Below are 26,020 nucleotides of genomic sequence, written 5' to 3' on the forward strand. Positions count from 1 at the left end.
TAATATTATAATAATAATATAATATTTGTGAAAATTTTGAAGAGGGTGCACCCCAAGGAAATGCGTCTGTATGAGTTGGGATCACTAGTCTCCTTTTCTTTTGCACATCATTTTTGTAGTTTAGTTTCTCCAGTAATCGGGAATTCTGCCTTGTCGTAAGCATTCATTCATGAGATCCATATATGCTTTTTAAGAAAACGGCGCTCCTGCTTTTAGATGTTAATTAAACATCAAGTCAGGGCCACAAACTTTCCTGCCTTTGCTGGTACATATTGCGGTCGAAACTTCCGCTATTAGGATAGGTCTGGTATCCTTTTCCTGCAATACAACATTGAGGTGATTAACCGATATTTCCACGGTTATACTCGTAGGATAACATGGCTGGCGGGGTTTCAACGCTTTGAAAGGATCTTTTTCTGTCTCTCTCTCCAACGTCTGTTGATACTTTAGCCTGTTTGACTGCACTTTTTTAGTGTCTCCTTTCCTCTGCGTATTATTTTAGCGATGATTCTGTTGGTGATTTCTTCACCTTACGAAGAGCTACTGTTGTCTTCCGCGTCTCATAGCAGAAATTATTGAACCATGGGTTAGTAGCTCTTCAGGTCCATCCCACCACTTGGTTTTGTGGGTTGCGTTAAAAGGTTTCTTCACTGCCACGTTTATATTGCCAGCCTTTATGGTAACCATTGTGTTTAAATGGAAGATTTTTCGAGCTTAGCTGTGTCCAGACACTTTCATCTCATGCTTCGTGTAACAAGAAGGTCTATTTAATATCTGTGTGAATAGAACAGTTTTACCGGCAGATGCTTTCTAGCCATGATGCTAGAAATAACTCGTGCTACTAGAACAGTCATTAATGAGAATTAAGTCTATTGTAATCGTGCCATTAAAACTTACAGTATTTTCTTTCTTATTGTTTAGTAGGAGTGCCAGCCCCGCGGTGGAGGGGTAGCGTGTCTCTTACCTGGATTAGATTCCCGGCCAGGTCAGGGCTTTTACCTGCATCTGAGGGCTGGTTCGATGTCCACTCAGCCTACGTGATTACAATTTAGGAGCTATCTGACGGTGAAATGGCGACCCCGGTCTAGAAAGCCAAGAAAAACGGCCGAGAGGATTCGTCGTGCTGACCATACGACACCTCGTAATCTGCAGGCCTTCGGGGTGAGCAGCCGTCACTTGGTAGGACTTGGCCCTTCGGGGCTGTTGCGCCATGGGGTTTGGTTTCGGTTTGGTTAGTAGGAATAGAGATTCCTGTTCCAAGAAATCAAGAGGATTTGGAGATTTATTTGATTTGGAGTTCATGCAACAGTTAACACTCTCGCTACCAAGTCCGTAGATTTTACGGGCCATCTTCTTCCCGAAAATCGCCAAGCCCGTAGTTTCTACGGGGTCGCTGATGCAATCGAATATTATTTTGCAAAGCGGTGTTTCCACGGGCCGGGATTTCGGGGGATTTTTTAAGAACTTTTTGTTGATACATTACATTTTTGCAAGTTTTACATTTGGTATTTTTACGTAGTACATGTCTCCTTTTCTATAACAAGTCCTTTCCACTCCCACTATCTTGTTGGTTCTTGAACATTCTTAAATTGCTATGACAATAATTGATTACCAGTAACGACTTGTTCTTGGATAAAAACAATGAATAGTTTTTGTGCCTAATCCTTCGGCACTGTTGGTGTTACATAATGAGCAAACAATGTCTTAGTAAAAAGATACATATCGAAAAATTATATGTTCTCCTTTTGCCTTTACAACTTGGCAATGTTGAAATATTTGTTAGAAATCATTACTATATAACAGTTATGATGGAAATAAAAATAGCAACACACTCTTTTTGGCATTACAGAGCCAGACGTTAACATACATTTCAGAGAATTACAAAAGACAGATTAAAATACATATTTTTCTTAATCATTCATATTGTTTTCAGTATAGAAGTCTTCCATTACTGAGGACAATAACAGACTATCCTGCCCAACATATTATACCCTATAAGGGCATAAATAAGTGGGTAAGTCAAGTGGGCATGGGGTTCTACAACTTACCTATTATTCCTGTCCTGATTGCACCGCCTAGCAGCCGGAGAACTCGTGTGCGGTCCTGTGGCCTCAAATATATAACTAGAAGGATTTTAAAGATCTAAACGGACAGGAATTTGCGTTGTATTGAGAGTAAACGGGGAACAACTTGCGATATACAAATTTAATGAATGAAAGCACAAAGCAAAAGAAAATTGTAAAAACCCAATGTTTACATAATACAATGCAATGACAAGCAAGTGCGGTAAATGCCAAGAGGTGGCAATAAAATAAACAACACATTGAGTCAACGGGATGTTGCTTTAAAGTCTGAGATCTAAGATAAACGTGAACAGACCCTAGGTGTACAACACCATGGCATAAAGTAAATAAGCTGTAGTGTTAGGACTAGAAACGCTTCGCAGATCTATAATTGACACTAGTCAATTCCCTCACTTACGGGATGTATATACAAATGTACATAAAACAGGACTTAATCATTCCCACCAAAATTACAGAGGTTACCGTGGGCCCGAACTCACGATCAAAGATGGGTTTGAACCCTCAACTCCTAGTAACTTGCGTCTTATATCACACTCTAATCGACAACCACAGGACAATACAACACACGTAAATGAATACAAATAAGAACACACAGTGATGCCCACAGTAAGACATCTGAATCTGTCACCTGGAATAAAAGCACATAAACGGAAAGGAAATGTCTCCATGCAAACTTCTTAAACGAAATATCTCTCCTTGTCTGGGGTGTCAGCTATGTCATTGACCGCTGGAGGGAGTGGAGTGGGAAGCTCGCCCTGACCAACAAAAATGTAAACACACACTTCTCTCAACCTAGTTCCACACTCAGCTGATGCTGTCTCGACAGGAAGGGGACTTTAAATCTTCCGCTCCTATAAGAGGTATACATAGGTTAGCAAAGGCGTTCTCCAAAACACAATGGATCACTCTTTCTCATCAACATAAAGGCTTCACCGCCTGACCTCTTCTCGGGTCTACTCCATTAAATAACAGTACTGTCATGTATCAGTTCATCATAAACGCTATAAATGATCTTCCATACGGCATAACATTTCGTACTTAAGTCCCAGGTGCAAGTCGAGTGCATAGTGGTAGAAAGCTCTACAGGAAATGTTAGATAATCCTTTCTGTCCCGACGTTGCTACAACCTACACACAGCATAGGCCAAGTCACTGAAAATCATGTACGCAAATCGTGCAAATCCTGACGTTAAATTAACTAACATTTTTACTACCTTCTCGTACATCAACTTAAAGCAGCAGAACTTTCCATTTTGAAGACATTTACGGTTCAACTGATTACATTAACACGCATAAAGAATAAACTGGAATATTTCCCTAGTGACAATCCTATACTATACCTATCTCCCTCCTTTCCCGTAAAGCATAGTTAACAATACAATTCCCACATGCAATACTCCTGTGGAAATTAACTAATCGCCAGAAGAGCTTACTCAATCTGTTAGCTATATTACAAGGTTGCTAGGAGGGCTTAATCAACATCTTAGGTATATTACAAGGTTGCCAGAAGGGCTTAACTAACTTCTTACCAACATAACAAAACGATTAGCTAGCTCCGAAATCATTACTACCCCTAACATATGCCAAAACACCTGTTCACTTATCTCACGGCTGATGACTCTCTGCTTCCTCCGTCAGGATATGGCTACTCCTTTTTAGCCCGTCGTGATGATGCTGTCGTCCTGGGTTGATCCTCTTGGTCCCGTCTCCATGGATGGCTCCATCGTGAGGTCGTCTTCTTGAGGTAAAGGTAGGAAGGTCTCGTGCTTTATCAGCTCTTGAAATCGATACAGGTCTTCACTGCAATCAAATGCCTAATTAATTGATAGCACTGCGCTACAGATACTCCTATTAACTCTTACAGGAATAAAATCAGTTATTGGCTGTCTGCAAAGCTAAGTATCATTGTTCTCTGTCGACTGCTTAACCGCGCACGAACTCGTGTATTGGCTAACTTCAACTTTCGGCCGAAATCAATAGCCTAATCTGTTGAACAAATTGTTATTACCTCCTTCTCAACTACACACATATGTTAGTCTGGCGATAACAATATTAATTGCTCGTGTCAATATCTCCAGCTATACCGCACATTGTTCTATATTTACATGGTTTCCCCGTACCGCTTTTATCATGAAGTCTATGCATACGGCATTATCTCCAGCCAAATAGTTATACACCCGCGACCACCTCTAAAATGTTTCAACGTAATCGTTCGATTGAACTGGTCCCTAATAAGTTTATAAATCACCTATCAGCCGAATAAATACCTGCGCAACCGCACTAAGGTAAGCTGAGTCTTTGCCCTATGCAAAGTTTATGGCGAAATTTCTCGAACAAACCGACATACTCACGACACACACAGAAGTAAATCTTGTTACAGAATGAGGTACCTCCCTCCAGATCACTCAGTTCTTATAGGGAGCATCAAGACACGCAACGCTATGGGACTCACCAAGAAATACTCTTGACTGTTTTCCACGGTGTGCGCGTTAATACTGTATTATAGAACACATTACTTATTAATGTCACAAGACACATCATGATATTCCGAAAATTCTGAGGATCAATCATTCCTGTCGTTTTATCTTCTCTAAGAACCCCGAGGGAGAGTAGATATGGCTCGATTCCCTCGAAGTGACAAGCCTAGTTTTTGCCGCTGTTAGTTTCGTCAAGGTGGCATTGTGGTTCCGAAAACAAAATCCACATATTCCTGTCTCACTCTGACAAAATCTTCTCTATCACATATATGATGCCACGCCCGTTCTATCGGACTGCAGCCAAGCCCCCGTGTTCAATATGGCTTCGCGCCAATAATCGTTGTGTCCTATTGTGCAATACTATAGTTGCGTTAAATATAATCTTTCTCGCCATGAACAGTATGGTTCAATATTTAGCTTTTGGTGACGGTAAAATTTGACCAATACCATCTTGGATATGTGGACACAAACTATGATGTCGAAAGTTCGAAGTTCCATGGGTTTTGAACACTATGCACGTACACTGCAATCACTAACACTAGCACAGATGTAAAATGAGCTGAAGTTGTTCCATTCCGGTGATATTCAAACTGTCGGGATCGAGCAGTCCGTTTGATGATGTACGTCACGTATCGCCAAGCTTGCGTAACACGGGTAGAATTATTCAGACGATGGAGGAGAGTGTCTTCTCCTCTGCCACACACGGTGCATAGTGAACTTTCTGCCAAACGAATATTATGCAGTTTACTATTTGTCGGTACAATGTCATGAGCAACAAGGGGAAGAACCCTATGTGTAATATTCCTCCAGATGCGGTTCCAGTTGCATATCAGAATAGACTGCTGAATCCTGGGAGCTACATATTGGCTACTCTGCAGAAACATATAAATTGTTTTCGACGTCACGTCATTGTTCATACAAGTTTGTGGTAGATAGCTCATTTCATATTTCAAATATCGTGCATGAGGAGCTAATTAATTCACATCATAGTAAGGGGGAGTTTAGCATCTGCTGTAACCTGAGAATACGAATGACCTTCAACAATAAGGGATTTTATGTGTCGATTGATGAATAAGGCTGTCACATGATTCTTGATATCCTTGAGTCCTAATCCACCACTAGGTCTTGACAGAGTTACAGCGTCACGATTCACCCTTAGAATTGAACCTTGCCAGATGTACCATCCTATAGCAGACATTATCTTAATACTCGATATCCGGGGAAGAGGTAGGATTTGACCCATGTATTCCAGTTTACTGATTATGTATGTATTGATATACTGATTTCTCTGCATTAATGATAACAGTCCGTACCTTTTTCTGCACCGTTGCCCAGTTTAACAAATGTTTATCACGTAGATGGCTTACTCCTAATTTTAACAAACACGATTTTTTAACATTTAGCTTTGCGCCAGATATATTGCAGTGGTCACTGATAGTATTTTGAAGATCTTGTGTGTTTGTTCTGCGGTCCGCAATGATGGTGACATCATCAGCAAAGGCAAGGATTTCCATCATCTCTCTGTCGCGTAAACATGCTAAATTACTCAACAGTGATTCAAGATAGCACAAATAATAACATCCATAACGGACATCCTTGTTGTACTCCTGTTTTATGCAAATTGCCTTAGTGGAAAAACCATTAAACTGGAACTTCGTAGATCCTCCCTGAAGACAATGTTATAGAATATGAATAGATCGGTTGTCTAGTCCCAATGCACGTAGAACAGCAATTAAATAGGTATGATTCGCTCTGTCAAATGTGTGATCGAAATCTAAAGATATTAGTCGTTTATACAGCCTTCTTACCCTACAGTCGCTGATAATGTCTCATATTGCACATACTGAGTGTATAATGCTTCTACCGAGAGCTCCACACGATTGGTGTGCACCTAAAGCATTGGACATAAGGAAGCTCATTCCCTGTGTAAGACATCAGGTTAGTGACTTGTAATCGAAGTTCAGCAGAATAATTGGTCTGTAATCGTCTTTACATTTAGGATTAGGCTTTTTGGTACCAGTACAATCAATCCCTCTTTTAGGCGACTTACTTTATATTTGGTCGAAAATATAACACGTCATTCAAGGTTATCGTAAGGTCTTCCTTGATAAAGGCTAAAATGTCAGGTAGAATTCTCTTCCAAGGCTATCTACTCCAGGAGATCTGTTAGACTTCGCTGTATGGCTTCATACATGTCTTCCTCCTGCAATTCTTCGATAAGATAGCCTTGTTGGACATGTGTCAGTCTTCCTCTAACAGAATCAAAAAGGCACTGCTGCTGTCAATAAGGACATCATTCGTTTGTTCATACAATTGTGTAAAGTAATGCTCAATGGTGTTCTTTATGATATTTACATCCCCGGAAGACTCCCCACTTGACGATGTCACTTTCGAAATATATTTTTGTTTGCCTCGCTTACTCTCGCGAATAAGATGGTACAATGATGACATTTCATCAGTATTATTTCGATGATCTCTTGCTCGTAATTTAGGCCCTTGTAAAAAGCCTTGCAAAATAATTCGGATTTTTGATTTAGTTGTCGATCATACTGAGCACTAAACCGTTTCATGAATTTGATTATATTGGGCTTTATATAAAATAACCATCACTCAAGTCTCATTTTATAAAGTGAAATATGTTTCCTCCATAGTTGCCACCGCACAAAACAATTTTCCTTCCTTTCTTCATTGTTGAGAATATTCGTATTGAGATTCTATACACCCATTCCTCGAGCTACTCCCAGCTCTGATTGTTTTATTTTACATATATATGCTGCATGGTCCGAAAATTCGATGGGGCACACATCAGCATTCCCAACATACTCTTGCAGACTTTGACTGACATATATTTGGTCTAATCTCTATGCTCCAGTAGGGCAATAATAAGTATAGCCTGGGTCGAATGATACTTGTAATTCCCAGGTGTCTATCAGTTTGAGCCTTTTCACTAGGATTGCTAATGTTATAAATTTCTGAAAACTCCCGTTCTAAAATCCCCGCCAATAACCATTCAATCTCAATGATTTTAATTAGATGTATGATATCACTGGTATAGAAGTCATTTCGTTCGGCTCTCGCCTGGGAACCAGAAGGTGCATACATATTTACAATAAGAAATCCTTTTATGCTGAAGCTTATATTACGGGAACTGGGAAGACATACGGGATCTCTTTTGGGAAATTGTATCTTTTATATATATATTGTACAAGGAACGCTGGTCCAGCATTAAAGTTTAAGTATTTCAAACTTAAAATACGTGCCGCGCACCAAGAGACCAGCTGGCGACAGCGAGCATGCTGCGAGTGACGTAGGAGCCAGCCTCGACTCGCCAAGGCTAAGTTGCATCATGCATCGAACATTCCAAACTTTCTATCATAAATAACCCGTACAGGAAATACAATACGAACATAATAATAACATCACCGTATACACCGTTCTAATATTTCCAACACCACCAAGTTTCGTTAAAACCTACCTCGGATTAAGGAAGATATTGAAAGAAATGAAACAGTTTCAATATCCACGACTTTGCTATAAAAGAGGAGCGAAAATTCAACACGACACAGTCTTGTCCCACAGTCGAACCAGGACGGTTGGCCGGTGGAAGTTCGTGTCGCGACGTGCCAGTACGGAATCGAAGTCTACAGTCAACGAAGTTACGGTGAGAAGTGATTGAAACATTTCAATAGTTTTGAACAGTGCATTAAGACTTGTATTTTCTCAGCTGGTTAATATCTAAAAGTGATTGAAACATTTCTACAGATAGCGAACTTAGAATCTGGAGCAATGGTTTAGGACTTGTATGTTCTCAAGTGGTAAATGCCTCAAAATGATTGAAATATTTCTGCTAATAGCGAACTTAGGATACTGAACAGTGCATTGGGACTTGCATTCAAAGTGACTGAAGTATTTCTGTAGATAGCGAACTTAGAATTTTGAATAGTGCATTAAGACCTGTATTTTCTCAAGTGTTAAATAGGCTACCTCAAAGTGATTGAAATAGCGAACTTAGAATATTGAACAGTGCATTAGGACTTGTATCTTTCAAGTAAAATCTGAATATTAGGAAAACATCAAAACTCCACGCGTGAATTAACTTCTAATTTCACGGTGTATTTAAACGAACCCAGGACTAGGAATGAAGGGAAGTAATTTTCACTATCAAAGCATTATAAAGCATTACCAGCATTATTATTCGTGTTTGAACGTGAACATGACAGTGCGTGTCAACGGAACGAATTTCACAGGCAAAGCATTTAACTTCTTCTACGAAAGTGAAGTAATTGCGATTCATAGCATCACAATAGTGTTAGATTCACTTTGTAAATACATATAAAACAATTGCAAAGCCGTAGAACTCTACACATAATTGTGCTATATTCTTCGAATGGTAAAAGCCTAAGTGAACTATTTGTGAACAATATAATAATTTGCACCAAGTGTCATGCACGTTAAAAGAGTGCGGGTTCAGATTCCATTGACATTCGGCCCCATGAAAGTTAATTGCTTTATTTTCTCAAGTGACCAGTTTATTTGCGGGTTCGATTCCATTGACATTCGGCCGCATGAAAGATAATTTTTGTATTTTCTCAAGTGAACAGTTTATTAGCCTTAAGGAAACATTCGATTTCATTGACATTCGATACGGCATCAGTGCATTTATTCTCTTCAGTTCAGGAACTACACCTCAGACTAAGACGTCTAATATGTCCACGGGCTTAAATACGTATGTTCACGCTATTCTTCCGAATGAGTGATCTTGGCGAACCAAACTCCCAGACCTCCAAGATCTTCTAGAGGTTCCCTCGTTGGAGTGTACGCGGTTCCTTGGTGCCGAGAGCTGCTCCATGGTGAGGACGATAGGAGTAGCAGAACAACACAGTACATCGCCAGCCACAGGACGGAGAAAGGTCACGCCCAATTCATCTTCTACCGTACTGAAGTGATATGAACTTGACTTTTCACAATAAAACAAATAGTTTTAATTTTTTTTTTAGAACTTCATTGAAAGCAAATCCTCTCGCGCTCTGTACCACTCCAATTTAATGTATCGTACACGCCCTGCGTACCATCTCGTGCTCTTCAAGCCTAAAGTACGGACATTTCCTGTTACAATATATAGCTGTACCTCTTCTGGTCTCGTTGATATTTACTATTATTTCATACCCAAATACATTAATTAAATCATCTGTAGCAACCTCCTGTAACAATGCTATATCAGCATCTTGGTCACGAATTAATTAATTTATTAAACACAATGGGTACAATTAAGTTTTTCACCACTCTATCGTTTCTGTGATTAGAGATTGAGGTCTGTTTACACATTCCACTAAATGGTATTTAGAGCATGGATTATTGCATTTCCTGCGGACGCAATCCTCCTTGGGTTCATGGAATGCCTCATTCTGGCAGATCCTTCCATGAAACCCGTGGACAGCGAATCGTGTATATAGATGACGAAGCTTGAAATTCGGTCCCTTCCAAATTTCTGACTTCATTGCATCAGTCTCCATTATTTCTTGGGGTATCTCGTCGGCTTTTTTCCCATCTCTCCTCGATGATAGTTTTATATGCATGCGTTTCCGGTAGATCAAAAATGTGCTTTATGTTTTCCATGAAGAATGTTTCCTGTGCTATTTTATAGGCGCAGGTATTTCTTGAAAATTTTGATATTGAGAGAGCTCTCTTAATAAATCTCGCTTTGACGCTTTCTAGCTTCCTAAGGTTGTTCACCGTCAAGTAAGGCCAAATCAACTGAATAACATATGTGGCAGTCTGCATAACTTTAATTTTGAATAGTTTCATTGTTGTTGATAAGGATATGTTTTAGAGTTTGGGGATGTCGTAAGAGACTTTCGTTGCTGCCGTAGCTCGCTCCTGTACATGTAGGGAGAAAGCACTTCCAGTAGTTTGTAATAATGTACGACACCCAGGTATTTGAAAATGGATACGAATTCTAAAGGTTCTCCTCTGCATTTTAGTTGATCCATGTTAGATATCCTTCCTTCCCTTCTAAATTTCATAGCCTTTGTTTTGCAACTATTTATTTCCATAGAATTATCTTTCGCCCATACCCTAATGTTCTCCATGGCAGTTTGTAGGTCCTCACAGTATCTTGAGAGGATGACCATGTCATCCGCATACATAAGCAGTTTGACTGATCTCGATTCTATAAATTGCTCAGTATCCGAGGTCATTACGTTAAAGAGAACTGGGCTCATCGGATCCCCTTGTAGAACACCCGAGGTTTGAGTGATACTCCTCGTCGTGGTGATGCCATCATAGATTGTTATATAGTCCACACTTAAAATCGATTTCAATGCTTGTAATTCACTACTGGAAGTGCCTAATGTTATGAATCAGTACCCTTCTATTAATACTGTTAAATGCCTTAGAATAGTATATATAGAATGCATACAGCGGTCTAAAAGGTTGCGCTAAGGTCCTTATTATTTCTTGCAGAAGATCCTGCACAGTCTGTAGAGTTGATTTCCCCGGGGTAAAGCCGTATTGATTCGATGTTATGTTAGCATGTAGACTTTGTTCCATCTGTCTTAGGAGTTTAGAGGTTTTGAACATAACATTTTTCAGGGCATTTCCCCTGTAAGAGTTTGGATCCTCCTCCTTCCCTTTTCCTTTGTAGATCACAATTATGAGTGTCTTCCTCCATTGTTCTGGAATTGACTTACGTTTTAAGCATTCATTGAATAGGCATGTTAGCGGATCTAGCAGGTCATGGAGTGTGTCTTTTAAATGTTCTATGTAAATCCCATCAGGTCCAGCCGCTTTGTTATTTTTCCCATTGCTTATAAGTTGGCTGACCTCCTCTGTTGTGATTGGGCGCGTTTTGGATGTTTGTCAGTTGTGGAATGAAGCCGCTTGTTCTTATGTTCGTTTCTCCAAGATGACGAAAATGCGACTCCCATTGCGACATGTTTACAAGAGGAGTTGATGCCTGATTCTTTGAGTACTTTAAGATTTTATAAGGCTTCGCTTCTGCCTCGAATAATAACTTCTGTTCTATATATAAATCATAATTTGTTTTCTTTTCCTTTAGTAGAGTTCTATATTTCCGATGTTCCTCAGCATATTTCGCTAGCGCGTCCAAACCATATACCCTAGCAGAGTGAAGTAAATGTAACGTTGATTGTCTCATGATGGAACATTCCTTATCAAACCATGGCTTTGCAGTGCGATCAAATGAAAGTAATATAGTGGAAGCGTGTCGAATTGTGTCATTCAATGCTGCTGTCACTCCATCCAGGTTCCCCAGCCCTATCATATGCATGATTGTAGGAATTAATTCTCTGCCCTTTTGCCATCTTTCCTCATCTATACGTGTAGAGACTCTCTGCTTAGGGGGTTCTCCAGACTGACGCAGTGTTCAATTACTATTGTATTTCCGCTATTACTGGAAGGCGTTTTCTGATTGCTTCTTTTTCGCCGCGTCACCTGTGCATTTGAGAAGATTAAGTCAATTGTGCTCCTATCATTTGGTGCAATGTATGTGTAATCGTTCTTCCTGTTTAGTAGCCTTAGCTGATAGTCTAGAAGAAAGTCTGTTATCGCTTGAGACTTTGTATCCCATTTGTCTACGCGGCAGTTCAGGTCACCAAGTAACAGGGTTGGTTTGTTATTATCTGTGTTCTCCAGTGTCTTCCCTAGCTCATCTATTATGACCTCAGGATCTGTATTGGGCGTGAAGTACACTCCTATTATGTTCATCCTATTAACGATTACTATTAAAGTGTTGAATGTGCAGATAATTTGACTGATAGGCTGTAGGTGCGGCTTTATGTAGCAGCTTAATCCGCCTGAGGGGCGGCCTGACACCTTTCTTGACTACAGAGTGAGTACCGTAGAAGCCATTAATGTCTATTTCTTCCATGCTGAAAGTTTCTGTGAAGAGCAATACGTCATTCTCTAGAAATATGTGCCAGGGGGTCAAGGCCAATACATTCTTCAACCTTTCTACATTCCAAGTCATTAATCTGTGGCATTTACAGATATTGGTTGTTGAATTTGTTGCTGGGTGATCTACGCACCGAATGACCTCTTGTAATGGTAGATATTGAAGATAACCTGATTTCAGAGTTAAAACTCAAAGGGGCGAAAAGTAACCCCCTTAGGCCAGAAAGTTTCATTGTCAACTATTTCTTCGTCTTTCTCCAGAAGTGCTATTTTGAACGCTTTGTTCCTACCTCTTGTTCGAATAGAGAAGCAAGCTTTGACGCTATTAATGCCCTTTTTTGCCACATAAGAGGTGATTTCTTCCGTGGACTCTTCATCTAGATGTCCGATGTACATCCAGTATAGTCTTGGTGCCGATTTGAGTTTTCCACCATTGTTATTCCCCCTCCCTATTTTGGCTGGGGGCAGGGGGCGAAGCTCTTGATTAGCAGATCTTAACTGGTATCTGCTACTTTGGGTCACACATTCATTTCTGATGAGCCTGTCAGGTTGCTGTCGACTTGTTACTGTAGCATACTCCGTGTTTTCAATGGCCATTTCATGTTTGTTTGATGAATTACTCATCAGAGGGCTTGATTCATAATACAGATTATAAAATACAGACGGTTGTTGGGTCGTCTCTTTCAGTTCATTTCTAACCAATATGTGAACATTATCCAAGATGGACTGTATCTGCTGGTTAATTTTCTCCACGATTCTCACCTCTATGCCCGAAGTTGCCAAAGACTCTTTATGATGAATGACAAAAGGCTTAGGTCGATGATGCGGAATTCCACCGCCTTCACCGCGATGGCTTGCTTCATCTATGAGAACTTTGGTTGCCATTAGTGAGTTGTCTCTATGATAAATTCCCTAAGAAGCTCTTGCAAAATTGAAGGATTACAAGCAAATACTTTCATTCTGACCGTATTGAAATTCAATTATCAAATGTTAAACAATTAATTTATTGAAACCACCTATTCAATACTAGTAATGAATAAGTATTACTAGGTAGTACTAGTATTGAATAGGTGGTTTCAATAAATTAATTGTTTAACATTTAAAAATTGAAGGATACCGAATTTGAGTACGATTTCCATATTGAACTATGTTATCCGTACCCAATTGATCCAGTAATTTTAAATTATTTTGTTATAATTTGAGGTCTTTCTTCCTTTCTAAACGTTGCATCTGACCACCAGAAAAGAACAGTAGAGGCTCTGGTTGGGAAGAACATCAACATACTCTGTGATGAAACTACAGATAGAATGGGCCGTTGTGTTTTTATCATCATATTCCAAGTCCCAGCCGGATTGAAAAGAGAGCTGTGTTTTTGTGAACTATCTTGATGCAGGAAATGCTACAAACTGCTCTCGTGCCGTTTTAGAAGCTCTGTGCAGTTACAGTGTACTATATGATGCAGTTAAAGTCTTTGTTAGGGACAGTGCCCCGTACATGACCCGGTGTTATGAAACATTTAGTGTGGTCATAGGGGATCATTTAATGCATGTACAGTAGTGTGTCCCTTATTTTTCAAAATTTTAATTTTGCAATGCATAGGTTATTGTTTTATTCATTTGGGCCTAAAACACCCCAAAAAATTTTTTTTTCCTTATTTAGAACAGTGCAACCCATGCCGACTCGCACGCAAACATGTCCATACGAGTTGCGTCACAAGAGTGGCGCGTTCTCATTGTTATTGTCACTTAGTTTTCACTTATCGGGTAGCTAGCGTGGATTGTTTTATATTTCGAAGATGTCAGTGGAACTAAGGAGCAATAAAAAAAGTATTTTCTTGGTTGGTGAAGTAAATCACCAAATAACAGGCGCAAAATTACCATCTAATCATCAAGATCTCGGAGTTCTATTTTTCAACAAGTTGACTGTTAGAGAAAGTGCAAATCTTGTCATTTGTGAGTGCAATATATTCTGGGAAAATGCTAGAATACCTACCAGAGCTGTGCCTAATTGTGTTAAGAAGTTCGTGGATCTTTATCAGGTCTGGCGAGAACTGCAAAAATATGGCAAGAAGATTCAGGATTTACATAGGTGCCGCGAGGAGAACTTTCAACTTGAATTACATAATTTATTCAATATCGCACATGCTGATGTTTTTGAAAGAATAAAAATCGAAGATGATAAAATATTTTTGCAAAAGCAAAGAGAATGCCTAACGGGTGTTGACAAAAAGTTGGCTGAAAATGAAGAAAGGGCCAGGCTGAGAAAACTCGCAGAGCTCATTGGAATCTACAACTTTACAGACCTTTGATACACATGAAGACATAGAAGAACAATCTACAAGCTCTGAAGAAAGCCTGGAAGAATCTCTGCCATCCACATCTCAATCTGTACGTTCTTTAGCTACGTCGACAAGAAGAGGAAGATTTTATCACATCTAAATTAGTTGCAACTTTTAGACAGATGTCAACTAAGCATCAGAGATTCTGTTTATATAATGTAATTCAGTCTGTAGTAGAAGCACTTGGTTTTAGTTCTGACAATTACCTGATCAATAAATCTTCTCTTCAACGCATTCAAAAACAAATGAGAAAAGATAGAGCGGGACCCATTAAATCCGATTTTCAGAATAACGTGCCCGAAGTAGTTACTGTTCATTGGGATGGAAAATTGTTACCTGCTCTGGACGTAAGAAGATCTAAAGAAGAACGCCTACCAATTGTTATTTCATATGACGAGGAAGAACAACTTCTTGCTGTGCCGAAGTTAGACAACTCTTCCGACAAAGAGCAAGCGAAAGCAGTATCAAATGCCCTTCATGACTGGAACCTGAATGATAAGGTACAAATAATGTGCTGTGATACAACAGCATCTAATACAGGATGCTTGAACGGAGCTTGTGTGCTTTTAGAGCAAAAACTAGAAAGAGAGTTGTTACTCTTTCCTTGCCGCCATCATATTTATGAACTGGTGCTCAAAAGTGTGTTTGAATCAAAGATCCAACAAATCACTAGCAGTCCTGATATTCCGCTATTCAAAAAGTTTAGACAACTGGAAGAATATTAATCCTGTGCCATCGAACCGTGCATTGAATTTGTCCAACAACATCTCTGCGAGGCAAATATTATTGAATTGGTGACGTTTTTCAACAATGAGCTGGCAAAATCGACTGTACGAGATGATTAACGCGAGCTCATTGAGCTCGCTGTTTTTCTGAGTGGACACATTAAAAATAAAATAAAAATCAGACCTCCTGGTGCAAAGCATCAAGCACGATGGATGACAAGAGCTATTTACTCCTCAAAAATGTGTTTACTGCAGTCCCAGTTTAGAATGAGCGCTAAGGACAAATAAGCTTTACAAGATGTTTGTTTATTCATTGTGGCAGTTAACGTGAAGCCCTAACTTGGATCTAGTTTGGCGATATAAGCGCCGAATCAATATTTTTGTTTTTTAGAGACCTTAAAAGATTACGAGAAAGTTGACAAGTTGATTTCCAATGCGGCTTTAAACAAGTTCAGTCAAAACTTGTGGTACTTGTCAGAGGAAACAGCCATCCTTTCAATTTTTGATGATGAAGTTGATGAGCAGACCAAAGGAAACATTGTAGAAAACTTACAAACAGAAAACTTTGGTGCTTCCAGGAAGAGATATGTTCCATCAAAAGAAGAGATGTCTGGCTGTCTAGCTCTCTATATGGTAAGTAGTAGACTAGTAGTGTTTAATCTGGTATTTAATTTAGAACTTATTTGTTTTATTTATAGGCACTACAAGTATTTTTTTATCTTGTTTCAGGGAAATTTTTGAGTGATTTTGTTTCTGTCAAGAGTAAAGATTTATTTTCACGTCTGAAACTTGACAGTGGTTTCCTTCAGGAAATTGTATCTTCATGGAAAGACAACGTGGCGTTTATGGACGCTAAAAAGGTGGTTTCTACCATAAAAGCAATTATGACACAGCTGAAAGAGCTGTTAAACTAATGACAGACATTCATGGTTTGATTACCACAGATGAAGAACAGAAGCAGTTCTAATTACATTGTGTGCAAGAACATACAAAAATTTACTCAGACTGTAAAAAAAGAGATTTTGAAGAGGTAATATCCAAATGAATAACTATAAAAGTTGTATATTTTTGTTGCTTACAAGAAAAGCATTATATAAATTTCTGTTTTCATTTATATTTCTCTAAAATAATTGTTTTGAGTGATCTCCAACTACATTTAAGAGACACTTTATGCAGCTATTTTCTAAAACTTTTAGGTCCCCTCGGCACGGGTTAAAATTAATGTAGGAAGTTGAAATTCTGTACTTGGGTAACTAATAGACAAATAAACACAATAACAGGGTATGCGTTTCAACAACAACAACAAAAAAAAAAGGCCCTTTTAAGGGACACCCTAATGTACAGTGCTGGGCAAATAAGATCAGCTTGGTTGGCAATAGTTGGGTCGCAGTGATGACAGATTTAAATCATGTGGTTGTGATGGTAAAGTCTGCATTTTTGAACACAAGAAAGCGAAAATATATATTTACAATTCTTAACATCCAAGTATGGTGCTTCAAAGGAAGCAAAGCTTTTTCCTGCACCTGTCATAACCTGATGGAATAGCTGTCTTCCATTCGAGTGCTTACTTTACTGATGTTACATTTTTCAAGATGTCTGACATGAAAGACATCAACAACTGTTATATTAAGTACCTGACTGATCTGAGTGACCGAGAAGCGAATAGGCTTCACTGCCACATGGTTTTTGTCACAGATCATGCAGCTGAATTGGTTGACCTCCTTACTGAACTTGAAGGGTCTCTGTATCCTACCTACCATCTCCTTTATCCCAAACTGCATAGCCTTGATGCCAGTTTTACCTTCATTTGTGAGGGGAATTTTTCTGTGGCAACTAATGATGGTTTGATTAAGCTCACTCCTCTACTGCAGGCTGCATGTAGAGACACATTTTTCATAGCTGCTCTTTCTTCACAGTGCAAGCTAGCCAAATTGAAAGCTAAAGACCCCAACCACAAGCATTTTGTGTCAATTTCTCAAGCTTTGTATCCAAAAAATATAATTTTAAATAACACTGATAAATTAGATGAGCTTGAGAAATTGTTTGGAGTAACAGATCTCTCACGAAACTATATCTGGTCTGGTTACTGTTCTCTGAAACATGCAATTCAAACCCAGATGAACGAATGTGAAAAATGTGACGTCATGCTTGCATTAACTGTAGCTCAGACAGAGTTCGCATATTTGCTAAATACTGTATTGAGTTGTTGTGGACCCCAACAAACAATGTAGATAGCGAGCACGTGTTGTCTCATTACAACACAGTGGTTATAGACGGTGCAATTTGAAAAAAAGCAATGCCGAAGTACTGACAATGGTTTCATTTGAACAATGAATATGTATTGTGTGAACCAAGGACAATAATTGCACTTCATAAACTTGGAATCGTTAAAATTAATAATACCATGCGATTATTTTTAACTCTGTAAACAAATGCTAATTAAAAAAAGATGCTAATTTGGAAACAAATAGATGCTAATTTTTCAGGTCCCTAGATATATATTTACTTTATATGTAGGCCTAAAAGTCGTTCACCATTTATTTTATTTTTATATTATAGAAATACCGCCTTCCAAAGAATATAGCCAGTATAACTCAAATACATTCATAAGTTTGTTAAGGAATAGTGTAGAATGTTTACAAGTATAATTTATAGCCTAGAAGCCATGTGTTCACTGCACAAAATTTGAGGTTATTGCATACTGGACCCCCCCTTACTTTTTTGGCTGTAAAAGTGAATAAAAGGGAGGGTCTAATACGCAAGTCAATACTCTATGTATACCCACTATCTCCAGAATGCAAGCTCACAGATGCGCGACCCTAACCACACAACCAATTCCCTCGGCAAAATAGTTTCTTTGATATGAATCTACAAAAATAGTCTTGAAACAAGTTCAGGTACCTTTATCCCCTCTATATGGCTTTACTTCCAAACCGACAATTCGTATACCATGTGACCAACACCTTACCTATGTCCCCAGTGCTCTACTGCTGGGATAACAGTTGATAGAATACGACCGTGGCACACAGTCCCTGTAAAATGTAATACTGTACTCAGAAAAGTTAATGAATCGTGAGTGAAAACAAATTCGCAGATACTTAAAAGATTCTGTATGCACTTACTACCCACATCCGACACTAATAACAGGAAAAGTAAATTATTAAGGGTTAAAAGAATGAGAAAATCAAAAAATTATTCCCATAAGAAGTTATGTTTTGTAAAGGGAACATTCTACTGATCTCAGAATCACTGAACCCTCAAATGATGTATCACTGTCAATATCACCAGCTCCCATATAGATAACTAAACTTTTGTAGCAGTGCTTCACTACTCACATATTACTGTTTGTACTGTCCTCGGACACTCCCGGCACAAAAAGCCATACACCATTTCATTTCATTTACTGTTTGTATATGGCGCACAACTTTCCTCCTATCATTGGTATGAACATTCACCATGGCTTCAGCTAATAGGTTATCTGCTTCAGAAACTGTGAACCTTTTAGTTTTTGTGGCAACATAAAACCCATACACGCCGAGCAAGATAGCTTAATCACATGGGGAATGTATAAATGAAAGCTGGCAACCAGGTTTTGAGATTGTGCGCTACCGACATAAATCAATATGAATGGCAGCTTGGGATTGGTTGGATGTTTGTGCTTCCAAGTGAAATCAGTAAACAGCACCAAAATTGGCCAAAACATCAATTTGGAATTTACTTTCAGAACGAGTTCAATGACACTAACAGAACTGACGAAAATGACTTACACACAGCATATCAGATAAACACTATTATATTTAAAAAGAAACATTTGATTTACAAAACAAAATACCATATACTTTACATTATTACAGAGAGATCGAGGATTACAAATGCAATCTGCTCAAACAAACATACAGGTATATAAAAACATTAAATAAAAATACATAGCAAGGCATACGCAGTGCCTTTTATTGCAGAGAGAACGGTCCTGTGTGTGGAGGGTCTGAGTAAGCGAACACTCAACAGTTCACAGCTTCACTGCATTTGCATGTGAATAGCATAAGAGCGAGGAAACACCTCTGTATTTCTTCTTTCATAAGCAAATTATACCTGTAACTGAAACAAAACGTTTTGACAGAATGAGCAAAACATGTGCACAGTTTTGTAAATGAGAAATGGTGAAGTCATAATACCAATATAAATGGTCCGTTATTGGACATTATAAATTTTCCAGCTATCTCATTCCTGGTTGCCAGCGTTTCGCCCTCGTGTGCTAGGCTGGGCTCATCAGTTGGTACCTAGCACACCTACCAAGACGCATGGCTAGTGCATACCGTGGAGGCCACTGCGTAGGCCAATTGTAGCCACCGGCAGTGCCAATGCACTATGAGACACTCTGTCTCACTACTAAAAATTGATGCCTGCTTGGCCATCAGATAATACAGATGTTGATTCCCATAGGGAATCTGTAATATTTGTCCCGAATGAGTAAATTTATAGGTACCAACTGATGAGCCCAGCCTAGCACGAGGGCGAAACGCCGGCAACCAGGAATGAGTTAGCTGGAAAATTTATAATGTCCAATAACGGACCATTTACAGTAAAACCTCGTTAATTCGAAGTCGTTGGGACTCAAAAATCGGACTTCGAATTACGTGATTTCGAATTAACCGCCAATTCGCAATTCAGAAGTACCAACCCTTGCCGCGTTAAAAAAATATTCTAAGGCCCGTTATAGCATGCATTTAACCTTGATTCACAGTTTATACCTTTCAAATGCCATGAAAAAAGAACTATTTCCAAAATGTATCCAAGAAGGTGCATTTACAGTATTCAAATAATATACTCGGATATCTCACTGGTAAACATAACCTCACGCAACGAAAGAAAGAAAGAAAGAAAGAAAAAAAAAAAAAGCACGATTCAAAGACGAGGAGAAATCTATGCTCGCTCCCATGTGCAAGTGCTTTATTAATTGGATTACTATACTGTATGCATTTTATATGCCTTGTATTTACACAGAAAGTACCCGATGCCTTTATGACTATCCTTGTACGATTTCCCGCCATGGCACTTCTCTCGTACTTCAGAAATGTAAACACTTGCCGCGTCACGAAGCATTCTAAGACCCATTAATACATGCAATCACCTCGATTCACAGTTTAAACCTTTCAAATGCTATGGAAGAAACTATTTCCGAAATGTATCCAACAAGGTGCATTTACAATGTTCAAATAATGCACTTGGATAAATCACTGACAAACATAACCTCACGCAACGAAAGAAAAAAAATCGCACAATTCAAAGACGAGGATAAATTATGCCGGTTCCCCTGTGCAAATGCATCATTTTTTGGATTTCTTTGCTGTTTGCATTTTTATTATAGATGCTTTGTACTGGCATGGAAAGTGCCGGACGCTCTTAAAACATCGTGTCTTATCGAAGTTTCCTATGACGGGGGAATAAAGGACGGTATCTCGCTTCCATGTGCATGGCAACGCACTACTATGACCCCCATCCCTCACACTGTACGATTTCCAGGCTGGCAATTTCTCCTTTAAAACAATAAGACCGTTTGGGCTCGCATTAAAATAAAGCAATGCAGTTTCACCGGCATGTCAATATTGTTCGGTGCCTACGAATTTATTATATTTGCCACGTTTTTTCGTCAACTGTCGGCATCGCCAGTGTTCGCGGATTCTGTTTTCCCGCACACTGCATGTTGCGTGATATTACGGCGTTCCTTAAAAGGTTGAACAAACAAGAATTCCGATTTCATTCGACTTAGCAATCATGAAGCGCACTGTTGAAGTAAAACTGCTTCCTTTTCCTCACTTCCTCCACGCAGTAAAGAAAATGTATATGTAAATAGATACTGGTATGTTATGTATATAACCTGTATAAATTAGAATTTCAAAATGATGTGTGCAAGTACAGTTGAATGTGGGCGAATGTGTATGCGTGCAGGTGTGAGAGTGGTTGTGAATGAGTGTGTATACACAGGTATGAGTGAGGGTACAAATGACTGGGTTTTCTTACTCTAATATGTCTAGCATTGAGACGATATTAAATAATGTGAGCCTCCCCCTTATAAACATTTTGAACTGGCCTGTGAGCCCTAGAATATCTGTGTCAATTCAATGCTCGATTTCCCGTTTTATGCTAATGTAAGCCGTGGGGCGTTCTCCTAGCTCTGGTTGGTCGCGCATGCGCAGTCCTCCTACCAGGCAAAACTGGCCTGCTCCTCGCTTGCTTGCCGATGTGAGTCGGCGTCCTCATTCGGTGTTCGGCTGTTGTGCGGTGTACACGTCTAGCTCCGGTCACTGGTGCAGCGGCTTTTTTCCTGTTTGTAGATAAGTAGAGTGTTTTTATGTTTGTGTTTGTATCCTAGTAAATTTCTTTTGTGGTTGTTCTGGTGCTAGTATAGGGTAATTCCTTTTGGACTATTATGTCTGTAGATAGTGGTGGTGGCCCTTTAGGCCGACCTCCTGATATTGCTAAAGATGCCGTGCGTAAGGATTTACCCATGGACGTTAGTAATACTGTTACTCAACGAGACAGTTCTCAAGATACAATATGTGATTCGGATCAGCGCCCTCAAGTTCCTGTATCTACCTATTCTACCACTCATCTTGGCCCTTACATAGTATTTGTTGAATCGATTGACTCTACAAATAAAATAGGACATATTCACCCTATGGCATTGGGACGGATTTTCTACGAGAGGCAAATTGGTGAAGTCAAGGCCATACATAGGAAGGGACGTAATAGAATTCAAGTTACTTTTATGTCTAGTAAGGCTGCAAACGCCTTTCTTTCTCATCCCATTCTTGCAGAAAAGAAATTGAAAGCTTTTATTCCGTCTTCGAATATTCAGCGAGTAGGGGTCATAAGGGGAGTAGACACTACTATTTCCGAATCTGACATTCTCACCTATTTAGATTCACCTTATCCTGTAGTGAAAGTACAACGTCTAAATAGACGTTCATCTAAAGACGGAAAAACTGAATATATCCCTACAGGTACTGTGAAGGTTGTATTCGAGAGTCAACACCTTCCGAAAAGCGTGTCTATTTTTAAAGTCATGATAGAGGTTCAGGCCTACATATTTTCTCCTTTAATATGCAAACGATGTCAGCGGTACGGACACACCGCTTCTAATTGTCGTTCTAGGGAGCCGAGATGTGGTAAGTGTTCCCTTACTCATTCTACTGAAGATTGCACTCACCAAGTCGTTAAATGTGCTAACTGTGGCGGAAATCATCCTGCGGGAGCAGAACATTGTGAAATCCACAAACAACAAAAAGAAATTAAACGCATTATGAGTGTTGAAAACAAATCATATTTTGAAGTGAAAAACTATTTTGCCCCATTACAGTCCCTATCTAACCCCCTTCTGATACCCCAACATTTTCCTCCTTTACCCACTAGATCAACTCCATCGGAAGAAACTCAACCTCGAAAGCGTAAATTTACTATGGTGGTTAATAACCCCCCCCCGCCCACCTGTCACCCCAGGTTATGATAGGGCATCATATCTGCATTTACTAAGTAACCCGAAAACGGTTCCAGAATATTCTGGTACTCCCTTAGTGCGTTTGATACCTGCTCCTCCTACCGAGACCGCCTCTACATCACTGAAGCCAAGTTCTCAAGGGCAAACTTCGGATCCCCACGCGCCAATATCGTCATCTACCTCTGTCATGGCTTTACAGGGTAAATCAAACGTTAACGTTAATGAACTATGTCGACCTCTCTTTAACAGATTTGCAGATGTAATCGCAACAATTGATACAACTGGCATATGGAAGAAAGAGTTAAAATCATTATATGATGATCTTGTTCAAGTTGTGGGACCTCCCCCTACTGTTAAGTAAAACATGCGGATCCTGCAATGGAATTGTCGGAGCATATTAAATAAGAAGCATGAATTAGTGAGTTTAATAAATTCTTTTGATCCTGCGGTAATTTTCTTGAGCGAAACGTGGTTAAAATCTCATTTTCATTTTCGCATGAAAGGTTTTACGGTCATACGGCATGATGCACCCATCTCTGGAGGCACATGCATTTTCCTCAAACAAGACATCTACTTTCAGGAAGCTCCATTAAACTATAGCATACCGGGCACTCAAGCCCTTGTAGTCAAAATTCAAGACTGGACCTTGGTTTCTATATACTGTCCGCCGTGGATAAAAGGTACCTATGTCCAATGGGACAAATTTTTTTCACAATTCTCACAAAACAACACCCTAATCGGTGGTGATTTTAATGCTCACAATCCTCTTTGGGGGAGTTTATCTAGTTGCCCCAAAGGGCGGAACATTGAACGGATCACCGTAAAACAGGAACTGGTTATCCTCAATGACGGTTCTCCTACTCGGTTAACAGCTCCTAACATTAATAAAAGTGCAGTAGATCTCACTATTTGCACAGTAGATTTGGCACATAAAACAAATTGGAATGTCATTTATGACACCCATCAAAGCGACCATTTTCCCATTTTAATCGATATCGGCCCACAGGTTATCAGGAATGTCTCTCACTTTATTGCATCCCGTAATCTTCGCTCTTTTGATTCTACGCTATTCACGACCTTTCTTGCAGATAAAATCCGCTCTACACTTCCAGCTCCCCATATTCTTGACTACGATCTACTATTATCCTTTATTCACTCTTACTTAGATACTTATCATCCTATTGAACACAAGCGGTCTTTTAAAATGCAGAGAAATGCTATTCGTTGGTGGGATTCCGAGTGTGCGTCTTTAGTTCGTCGTAGACAAGCTGCCTTAAAAGTTTATAGAACATCTGGCTCCTATGATCACTATATCCAATATAAAAAAATAGTCGCTTCCATACAGACTATTTTTAATGAAAAACGACGAACAGCATGGAAAATATTTGTCACATTTATCAATCGACAAACCCCTCTCAAAGATATATGGGCAGCCATCCACCATTTAAGTAATACTCATACAAATCCTGTTTCTCAATCGCATCCTCAAGGAATTGCCCAATTTTACCACCAACTTACACCCGATTACGTGGAACCTTCTTATGAATATAGTTTAATACCTTCCTCCGACAAATTTTCTAGTCTATTACAGAATATCTCCCTCCATGAGCTAGATATGGCACTCGAACATCGTCAAGATACTAGCCCGGGTAGAGATTCTATCACCTATAAAATGTTGAAATATCTTCCGTTCCACGCTAAGCAAACGCTGCTAAATACCTTTAACGCTATACTTGACAGCCATGCCATTCCTGTCGATTGGAACGATTTTCAAATTTTACCCCTCTTAAAACAAGGTAAACATCCTCAAGACCCAAACGGGTATAGAGGTATCGCTTTGGGATCCTGCCTTCGTAAAACTTTTCAACGAATCCTCTTGCACCGTCTTCTATGGTGCTTAGAATATTATAATATACTTCCAGTGTACCAGTTTGGGTTTCTGAAAGGTCGAAGTACGGCAGACGCTCTGAATATATTTTTTACAGACTTATTACTCGCTCGCAGTCGAGGTGACGTTTTGACGGCTATCTTTCTCGATATAAAAGGAGCATATGATAATGTGGACATAGGTGTACTTCTTGCCAAATTATATCAATGGCAATTTCCTCTTTCGTTTATTAATATTATACGGCAATTATTCACCAATCGTCACATTTTTTTAAAGACCAATGGCCAGAGTTTCGATTCTCGATATACTTCTAAAGGTCTCCCACAAGGTGATATTTTGAGCCCTATCTTATATCTGTTATATACTTTTGACTTAGAGCGGGTGATTTCTCAACAGGCTAGGATCCTACAATATGCTGACGATATAGTTATTTATTCCATTAAAGCATCGGCCCTTGAATCCCGTACTACCATTGAACGTACACTACCGATCCTCTATAGATGGCTGTTCCAGCATAACTTAGACATCGAATTTCAAAAATCCTCTGCCATGATCTTTACGAAGAAACGAAATTATGATCGTACTCCAATTACCTTTGGTTCCTATGAGATTTGTATCAAAACTTCGGTCAAATATTTAGGCATTAAAATTGATAATAAATTACTCTGGAAAGAACATATCGAATATATTCTTTCCAAATTAGAAACTAAATTCCTTATCATTAAATCTCTCACTAAACGCACCTGGGGATCGGATCCATATGTCCTTCTTACGGTATATAAAAATATCATTCGGTCAGTATACGAATATGGCTGTCATTTTCTTGATATAGCATCTAATAGCCAACTACGCAAACTTGATACCTTTCAGTTTAAAATACTCCGCTTAATCCTGGGGGCTATGTCCTCCTCCCCAACGAATGCACTGTTAGCTGAAGCATCGGAACCGCCATTAAAATTTCGACGACGACTACTCGCTAGCAAATATCTTCTTAACAAATTAAATAAATATCGCCACCCAATCATCCCGAAATTACAGCTATTACATGAATATTATCAAAACCGGAATGTTAATGAAGATCATCAACCGGCCCTATTATG

At 39.2% G+C, this 26,020-nt stretch overlaps 1 long non-coding RNA gene across 2 annotated transcripts in view; it reads right to left on the minus strand.

Moving 5' to 3' along the window:
• Positions 1-3,172: 3,172 nt before the first annotated feature.
• Positions 3,173-26,020, minus strand: part of LOC137501842 (uncharacterized) — a 45,880-nt gene continuing 23,032 nt past the window's right edge. Inside the window, exon 3 of one of the 2 annotated variants that reach the window (XR_011018648.1) lies at positions 3,173-3,883. This is a non-coding gene — a long non-coding RNA (uncharacterized lncRNA). Of the gene's footprint in view, positions 3,884-19,311; positions 19,633-26,020 lie in introns of those variants that run through there. The other variant, XR_011018647.1, reaches the window with a different exon arrangement.

The sequence above is a fragment of the Anabrus simplex genome, chromosome 8, assembly GCF_040414725.1.
Source record: "Anabrus simplex isolate iqAnaSimp1 chromosome 8, ASM4041472v1, whole genome shotgun sequence".
Lineage (NCBI taxonomy): Eukaryota > Metazoa > Arthropoda > Insecta > Orthoptera > Tettigoniidae > Anabrus > Anabrus simplex.